Source organism: Vulpes vulpes, chromosome 2, assembly GCF_048418805.1.
Source record: "Vulpes vulpes isolate BD-2025 chromosome 2, VulVul3, whole genome shotgun sequence".
Taxonomy (NCBI): domain Eukaryota; kingdom Metazoa; phylum Chordata; class Mammalia; order Carnivora; family Canidae; genus Vulpes; species Vulpes vulpes.
Genome location: NC_132781.1, coordinates 150228639 through 150236617, shown reverse-complemented (window position 1 = coordinate 150236617; position 7979 = coordinate 150228639). Strand labels below are relative to the sequence as shown.

At 49.9% G+C, this 7979-nt stretch overlaps 1 non-coding gene across 1 annotated transcript; it reads left to right on the top strand.

Moving 5' to 3' along the window:
• Positions 1-259: 259 nt before the first annotated feature.
• LOC112931834 (U6 spliceosomal RNA) lies at positions 260-366 on the top strand. The gene has a single exon (XR_003237376.2). It is a non-coding gene; the product is annotated as a U6 spliceosomal RNA (small nuclear RNA).
• The last annotated feature ends 7613 nt before the right edge of the window (positions 367-7979 follow it).

The window sequence follows — 7979 nt, the reverse complement described above, 5'->3', positions numbered from 1 at the left end:
ATCCCAAGGTCCTGGGATCGAGTCCCACATCAGGTTCCCTGCAAGGAGCCTGCTTCTCCCTCTGCCTGTGTCTCTGCCTCTCTCTCTCTCTGTCTCTCATGAATAAATAAATAAAATCATTTAAAAAAAGACCTATAGCTTTTTGTCTTGGTATTTTAGTGGTTGCTTTGGGTTTATATTATACATCCTTATTTATTACCATGTATCTTCAGGTGGTATTATATTACTGCACATTTAATGTAAGAATTCTGTAATAGTAGTGCTTACTTTGGCAACACACACACTAAAATTGGAACAATACAGACAATATTAGCATCGCCGCTGTGCAAGGATAGCACACAAATTTGTGGTATTCCATATTTTTTTAAACTTTGTTTAGCCAGTTTAAGAAAATCTGCTTATGGCACAAATTGCCTCAAATCCATTTCAAGTTGTATATTTGTTTTCCAATTTTAAAAAAATGCAATTTACCCCCTCCTCCCCCCAAAGAAAAGAATTCTGTAGTGGTATACTTTTGTTTTTCCCCTCTAGGGCTTTATGCTATGGTGGTCATACATACCAGTTTTCCATATGTTATAAACCCAACACTACATTGTCATCATTGGTCTTCAAATGTTCAATTAATTTTTGCAAAGATGCAAATAATAATGGAAAGTATGTTAGCCTGTGTCATTTCTCTTTTCAGCACTCTTCATTCCTTTGTGAGATCCATCTAGAATCATTTCTCTCCTACACAAAAGACATTTAACATTGTGGTGTGAGTCTGCTGGTGATTCACTCCTTCAGGGCAGAAAAAATATTTTGAAAAAAATAGCCAAAAATATTCCAATTTTAATGGAAAACATAAACCCACAGGTCCAAGAAGCTCAACAAATCCCAAGCACAAAAGATATGGAAAAAACTACACTAGGTCGCATCATGATCAAAGTGCTAAAAGCCAGTGGTAAAGAGAAAGCCTTGAAATCATTCAGAAGGAGAAGAAAGATACATTATAGAGAGGAACAAAAATAAGTATGACAGCATATTTCCCCCTCAGAAACAATTCAAGTGAGAAAACAGTAGAGAAATGTTTTAAAACACTGGGGAAAAAAAACCCTCTTAGACTAAAATTCTAAACTCAAAAGAATATCTTTCAAGAACAAAAGAGACTTTTTTTAGATATAAAACATGAAATATTCATAGGATTTGCCTTTTCAATCCTATCTTTCAGGAATCATCGTATCTTCTTTGCTTGATGGCTAATGTCTGAAAAATCATTGTTTTATATATTTTTTTGTCTAGTTCTTTCATTGTTTCTGGTAGAAGGGTAAATCCAGTCCCTATGACTCCATCTTGGCCAGAAGTGGAAATCATAGTTGTAATTTGATGTGTATTTGTATGATTTTCTCCTGCTGTAGCCTATATTCCAAGAGGGAAGGGACCATACATACCTATTTTTACTCTGGGCTGTATCCCCAGCACTTGGCAAAGTGTCTGGCACTGAATAGGTTCCAACAACTAAATTCTCTAAACTTCTATGCAGTTGCACTTGATTTAATGAATCCCAGGGCTACTCCATGATTCTGGGTATACTGGGAGATACTTTAGAAGATCCAAATTAAAATAAGAAAAGAACCACATACCAGCATCAAAGTTAAGAAAGGTCAAGGGATAGGACACCTGGGTTGCTCAGTGGTTGAGTGTCTGACTTTGGCTCAGGTCATGATCCTGGGGTCCTGGGATCAAGTCCCACATCGGGCCCCCCACAGGGAGTTGCTTCTCCCTCTGCCTATGTCTCTGGCTCTCTCTGTGCCCCTCATGAATAAATAAATAAACTCTTTTAAAAAGAGAGAGAAGAGAAGAAAGGTCAAAGGAGGAGAAACAAAGCCCCAGGAAGGCTAGAAAGGTAGAAAAGACAGAATGAAAGTACCTTTTTCCCCTCTCCACAGTCAGCCCCACCCCAAACACTCTTCTTGCACATGTCATTGATACGGCCAGCCATTTCCCACCCACGCTGTCCCAGCCCACATCCATATAGTCTCCACTTCTTCCTTTAGATATAGTACCTCAATTTCAACTGCATAAAAACCACATTTTCCAGCTTCCCCTGCAGCATGGTTCAACCACGGGACTAATTTCTGCCAATGATGTGTGACTGTTCCCATGTGCAGTCCCAGGTTGTGTCCTTAAAGGGAAAGGCCATACTTTGCATGTCTGAGTCCCCCAAGACTGTGGAGCTACCTCATGAGGCCCCAGTGGGCCAACTCTAGAACTGGTGTGTGAGAGAATAATGTGAATCTGTCTCGCATAAGCCCCTATGATGTGGAATCTCATTACGTGGTTCTCAAATAGTGCTCAGAACCAGGCGCTTGGCTGTTTCTGGGGGAAGTTGAGTTGCTCAAAAAAGCCTGTATCCAGAAGAAACGCCATCTAATTTTAGCTTGTAACTTGGGGCCTATAGGGCCAAAGGATCTTGGGCAATTTGGTTAGGAAAGAACACCAAGGCATCTGTAGCTTTGCTGATTGGAGCCTGGTAGGGTCCTGTTGGGGCTCTGACTGCAATAGAAGACGCAGTAAAGAGGAGCTTAAAACCAGACACAGGGACATGGCCCTGCTGGCCAGCCACCTCTTTCCTTCCCTGTTCTCTGTCCAGGCAGGAATCACTCTTAGCAGCAGCTAACTCCCACTGCCTTGAGTTGGGCACTACCACCACAGAGCAGGGGAAGGGAAAAGGAGGTAAATTTATGACACCACTGATGGGGATGACAGTTATGAATGCTGGCTGTCCTGCTACCACCCGTCACACACACAGGGAGAATCTTTCGGCGAGAGGTTCAGGGACTGAGTCCTCCTTACTGCAGGGCACACTCAGCCCTCACCAAATATACCTAACATTTAGATAAGGGAGTGGAGGGAGGATTTAGCACTTTCCTGAAATCTAGTAGCAATAAATGAGAAAAATGGAGCAGCTCACTCCAGATCAACAGCGCCAGAGAACTAATTAATGCCACTCCCGTCCCGAGCCAGGATGCCGGTGGCAGAGGCACCTGCCCAGGTAATTCATCAGCTTCAGATTTATGGACTCCTCAAGAGCCTTCTGCACATCTCCTCCCCTCCAGTTTAGTTGAAGCACTTTTATCTAGATTTTTTTTTCAAGATTACTGATCTGCTCTGCCACTTTTTAAGGCAGGTGGCGGGGGGGTTGGGGTGAGTTGGGGGGGGCAGGGAGATGAGCACCGCAGTGGGGAGCACAATCAAATATTGATTTGCCTGCAATGATCCAGAAAAAAAGTCGACCCATTCAAGTGAGCCAATTGTTTCCAACTGCCCCAAATCAGAGAACCTCGGTTTCCCGTGCAAATCCCTGGGTTCTTAACATTACATTCAAGGCAAGGAGAGAGCCCACTGCCTGCACAGAGAGGGATTAAGGCTGCAAATAGAAGAGGTGGCAAGCCTCAGTTTCTTCACTGGTAGAATGAGAATAAGGGGAAGGCTCCATCACGTTTCCTGGATGCATGAATGAAAGAAGGTATTGAATCATAGGGAAAGGAATGGGGTGCTCCAAACCATCCCCCCACCCTCCTGTACTATTAACATCAAAGCTCCTGGGCAGCCCGGATGGCTCAGCAGTTTAGCGCAGCCTTCAGCCCAGGGCGTGATCCTGGAGACCCGGGATCAAGTCCCACATCAGGCTCCCTGCATGGAGGCTGCTTCTCCTCTGCCTGTGTCTCTGCCTCTCTCTCTTTGTGTCTCTCATGAATAAATAAATAAAATCTTTAAAAAAAAACCACACACACAAAACAAAAAGCTCCCCAGCCCAGCAGAGCCACAACAGCAAAGATTACAGAAACAAAACGGTGTTAAGAGGTCATCCTGCTTTCAGTCTGGGAAGAACATGCAGCTTTGATCTTACTGGTGAGCCAGCCAAGATGTGGAGGTCAGACAGCAAAATCCCACTCTGACCCTTGATGTGCAACAGCAACCCCACCCCCAACCACACAGCCAGGAACCTGACGAGGCCATGGAGACTCCTCCCTCAATTGCCCCCCCCCCCCCCCCCCGTACGCTGGGCACCTGTCACAGGCATTGTACCATGTAATCCTCACAACAGCCCATGGAAGTGGGCACGTCTTATGTGCGTATGCACGCGTGGACCTCGGTTTCTCGTTTCAAAAGAGCTCTATCCTTGTTTGAAAAGGTTTTCTCATTTCAGGCAGGAACAATAAAATAAAAATTCAGCATGACTACGATCCTGTCCCAAGCTTTCAGATGGCCCAGCATCAGAGACGCAGGCAGGTTATACATCAGGGGAGTCAAGGGGATCTGCCATCCAAGCCGACAACAGGCCCCACTGGGACAACCGAGACCTTGGAAAGTCACTTGCTCCTCCTCTCCCTTTTCTGGGTGTGTATTGAGATGTGTTTTCAAAAGCTACTGCTGACTTCCTTGTATCGTTGTTCCAGAAACAGTCACCCAGCACACCGCAGGGAGTCCCCCTGGGGCTCCCACACCGTCGTTGGGGTAACGGGGAGTGGCCGTCCCTCCTTCACCGTACCCCCCCCACCTGCTCTGATCTGCCCATCACCGGGGGCCACGAGACACCCCTCTTCACCCCAATCTGAGCCCCCAGCTGGGCTGACGGACAATGCGGAGGGTCTTGGTGATCACCGCCGGCGATGCTTCTGGAAAGTTCTTTCAGGGCCCCCTCTGTGAGAGCTGCTGGCCCCGCGTCCTTCCCAGCACAGCCCCGTCACCCTCCTTGCTCCGAGGAGCCAGGGACCTGTGCCCCACACGCGCTGCGACCGGGGAGAGGCTGGGTCAACTGGATAGAACTTGAGAGAGAAGCTCACCACGTGCTCAAGTGCTTACCGGTCAGAATCCTTTCCTGGGGGCCCCTGGAGAGCAGAGCACTGCAAAGGAGCCTCTGGCAAATCCTTTTGTACACTGTGGAATCCCTCTCCCCTGTGAATAGCCCTCAATCCCGAGGCTGAGACACGCACGTGCAAGCATGTCAGCTCGTCCACACAAATATGCGCACACGTATAAATAACACACACCTACGAAGCACAAGTCATATGCACTTGCTGGAAAAATCTCGAGTCAAACAGCACAGAAATGTAAGATGCTAAGCTTCCCCCTGGTTATCTCTCCACGTCCTCTCATTTACCCCTTCGGGGGGTATGCTTCGACTACAGATGTGTAGACTGCTTGGGTCAGTGACGTCTCCAGTTCAGCCTCAGGGATGACTTTGATTGATTTTTTAAAATCACCATGAGCAGGACATTTCGGGATGCACGCACAGACACGGGTTCCTCTGTCCCCATTCCGTGGGAAGTGCAGAGCCATGCAGCTCCTGTCCTCTTCCCAAAAGGCAGGGATGCCACGTTTCTGGCTGGCCCAGCACCCCACATTGACTCAGGGCACGGCGTCTCACAGTTGCTTAGGGTGGGCTCCCCTACAGCAGGACCACTGCCTGCAGGATGGAGGCCCTTCTGGGGGGTTGGGTTCGGATCCTCTCCTGACACCTTCAGGCCAGAGCTTAGGGCCGTTGGTGACATGGAGCCACCGCTTTCTTGTAGGGCACCGTTAGAAACTTGCCGTGTTTTAGTGAAAATATTCAAAAGGGGCAAATATAGTTTCTAAAGAGAATCAGTTCTAGAAAGGACCATGCTGCCCTCTGTCTTCTCTTCGCTCTGAGCAGAGATGTAGACTTTCTTTTGAAGAAGACTCTCGGGAGTCTGCGGAACTTTGGGCAAGAACCAGGTATGTTGTGGGTGGCTTGGCCGTGCCACACTGAGGCGTGAACCCTGAGGGTGTCTGCAGAGGGGGACCCTGGGCAGGGAAACAGCAAGCGCAAGGACCAGGGGCAGGAGCAGACTTGGCAGGTTCAAGGAAAAGCAAGAAGGCCCGTGTGGTGGGACCAGAGGGAGCAGAAACGAGATGAGTGCGAGTGGGGTCAGTGAGGGGGTGGGGTGGGGATCTCCCTAGAGTTCACTGTAGGGACCCCAGAGTTTTCTCCGATGAGACCACTGAAAGCTTCTGAGCAGAGGAGGGACGTGATCTGCCAAACCTAATAGGATCACATGAGCTCGCCATGATGCTCAGGGAGGAACGGAGTTTTGCAGGAAACGGGAGGAAGTGGAGCAAGCGTGTAGTGGCTACTGTGATAATCCAGGATGGGACAGGGATGGGGGACCCGGGAGGGAGCTGTGGAAGTGATGAGAAGCCGTCACAATCCCTGAATTCTTTTGAGGGAGACCCAGCAGGTTTGTGGACAGATATGACACAGGGTATAAGAGGACACAAGGGGTCCAGCCTGACCCCAGGTTTCTGGCCTCAACTGTGGGAGGATGGATGGCATGGCCTGCACTGAGACAAGGGGGTGACAGGTCAGGGGGAACGGGATGTCATTTTGGGACATGTGAATTGTGAGTGCTGCTGGCCACCCAGGGGAGACGCTGAATGCTGTTGGCACACCAGCCTGGCATTCAGGGACAGAGCGGGCTCTGAGGTAAATTTGGGGACCATTGGCATACTGACAGTAAAGGTGGATGAATCTGGTGAGATCCCCAAGGGAGAGAAGGAGGATTAGGAGAAGAGGGCGAGAAGATAGATTCCAGGGACAGCAGAGGTCTATGGGCCGAGGCCCCAAGAAGGAATGAGCGAAGGAGACCTCTGCAGGGATATTGGCTGACACCCTTGAGCAGCTGAGAGGGAAAGTAATTTTGTGCCCAATGGCCTTAGATAGTTCATGTTGTCAGAGGGTCTCAGATCCATGAAGGATGTCCCCATGGGTCCCCGGTAGGAATGCTCATCCTTCAAGATAGTTAGCTGTGCACATACAATTTTTATGTAAAGTAGCAGCATGCTATTCATATTTTTCATTAAGTGCTTTTTTATTCAAAAATGTGTGATGGATAGCTTCTTGAGCCAGTGCACAGGCACCATGCTCATTTTGGATTGATTAATCAATCCACAGATTGATGGAATATTAGATTATCTCAAAGTTTTGCTACTAGATTTTTACAAATGATGTGGACATCCTTGCAGACATGAATACACACCCCGGAGTATTTCAGAATGACCAACGTGCAGAAGTGAAATCACTGAGACAACAGGGCATGTGCATTTTGAATTTTGACAGATGCTGCCGAGACGGAATGTCACACGGGGGGTTGGTTTGGGTCTGGACTTCCGATAGCAGACTTGCCGACAGGGGTTCAGCCTGAAAGTGGTGTCGGGACTGTACGTGGTGAGCTGCTCATCTCCAGGCTGCGGGAACGTGCATGCCCAGCTGGTCAGGAGGGCTGAGTGGCGGAGAACTGGGGGGTGGGCAGTGAGCACACGCAAGCGGGGGACAGCAGCACAGAACTGGGAGGTGTGGGAGTGCCCTGGGGCAGGGAGTCAGAGGGGCTGGGCCTGGCCCCACAAACCACTCCCCTGGGGCCCCAGCGAGGGGTCAACCTCTCCCTGCGAGACCCCAGCAGCTGAGCCATGTGGGTACACGGAGGTGGCAGCCAGGACAATGAGGTTCGGTGTCGGGGCAGAGGCAGCGGGCCGCCCACTGACAGGCACCCTCCTCTTCTCCCTTACGGACACAACCTCCTTCTGTTCATGGATGACAACTTCCCAGCTCGAAGGCCTTACACTCCCCCAGCAGTCAGTCCTGTGACACAGCTCGGGGCCCTGAGATGGGGCATCAGTGGGGCTCCCTGCGGACCCCACACAGCCCATCCTGAGAGGGCCCCGAGGCCCATGGAGCAGCCACACTGGGACCTCAGGGATGATCACACACCCTGGGGACGCTCACAGGGAACAGAGGAGGAGGCCAGGCCCCAGGGCGTCTCACAGCACCCTGCTGGGCTTCGCGGGGGGGGGGGGGGGGGGGGGGGGGGGGGGGCCTGCCTCATGAGGAGGAGCACCTGACCTGTGTGCCCCTGTCGGTCAGGCTCCCCTTACCTGCAGGATGTCATTCCCCTCTGGGAGAGCGGCAGGGTGGG